Here is a 1,507-nt window from a genome sequence, read left to right as displayed (position 1 = left end):
TATTAAAAAGCTGAAGAATCACCTGTACATCAGTATTCACAGCCTTTGCTCAATACTTTGTTGATGCCCCTTTGGCAGCGGTTACAGCCTCAAGTCTTCTTGAATATGATGCCACAAGCTTGGCACACCTCTCTTTGGGAATGTTTGCCCATTCCTCTTTGCAGAACCTCTCAAGCTCTATCAGGTTGGATGGGAAGCGACAGTATACAGCCATTTTCAGATCTCTCCAGAGATGTTCAATAGGATTTAGGTCTGGGCTCTGGCTGGGCCACTCAAGCACATTCACCGAGTTGTTGTGAAGCCACTTCATTGACATTTTGGGTTGGGTCATTGTCCTGGTGGAAGCTGAACCGTTGCCCCAGTCTGAGGTCAAGAGCACTCTGAAGCAGGTCTTCATTCAGGATGTCTGTGTACATCGCTGCGTTCATCTTTCCCTCTATCCTGACTAGTCTTCCAGTTCCTGCTGCTGAAGAACATCCCCACAGCATGATGCTGCCACCACCATGCTTCACTGTAGGGATGCTATTAGCCTGGAGATGAGCGCTGCCTGCTTTTCTCCAAACGTAACGCCTGGCGTTCACTCCAAAGAGTTCAGTTTGAGTCTCATCAGAGCAGAGAGTTTAGTTTCTGATGGTCTGAGAGTCCTTCAGATGCCTTCTGGCTAATTCAGAAACAGGGAGTGTCTTCAGTCTGGCCACTCTACCGTACAGACCTGATTGGTGGATCGCTGCACAGATGGTTGTCCTTCTGTAAGGTTCTCCTCTCTCCACAGAAGAACGCTGGAGCTCAGACAGAGTGACCATCAGGTTATTGACCACCTCCCTGACTAAGGCCCTTCTCCCCTGATCACTCAGCTTAATATGGCGGCCAGCTCTAGGAATAGTCCTGGTGGTTAAACATCTTCCACTTACGGATGATGGAGGCCGCTGTGCTCAATGGAGCTTTCAGAGCAGCAGAAATGTTTCTGTAACCTTCCCCAGCCTTGTGCCTAAAGACAATCCTGTCTCGGAGGTCTACAGACAATTCCTCTTGTCTTCATGCTTGGTTTTTGCTTTGACATGCACTGTCAACCCTGGGACCTTATATAGACAGGTGTGTGCCTGTTCAGATCATGTCCAATCAGCTGAATTGACCACAGGTGAATCCAGTGAAGCTGCTGAAACATCTCAGGAATGATCAGTGGAAACAGAATGCTGAGCTCAATTTAGAGCTTCACGCCAAAGCCTGTCAATACTGATGTACATGTGATTTTACAGCTTCTTTAGTTTTGATAAATTTACAACAATTTCAAAAACTCTTCACATTGTCATTATGGGGGATTGTGTGTAGAATGTTGAGGAAATAAATCAATTTATTCCATTTTGGAATAAGACTGGAACATAAACAAATGTGGAAAAAGTGAAGCGCGATCAATACTTTCCGGATGCACTGTTAAATATATATAGACTTTGTTATATATATATATATATATATATATATATATATATATATATATATATATATATAT

The sequence above is a fragment of the Danio aesculapii genome, chromosome 24, assembly GCF_903798145.1.
Source record: "Danio aesculapii chromosome 24, fDanAes4.1, whole genome shotgun sequence".
NCBI lineage: Eukaryota > Metazoa > Chordata > Actinopteri > Cypriniformes > Danionidae > Danio > Danio aesculapii.
This window is presented reverse-complemented; position numbering follows the sequence as displayed.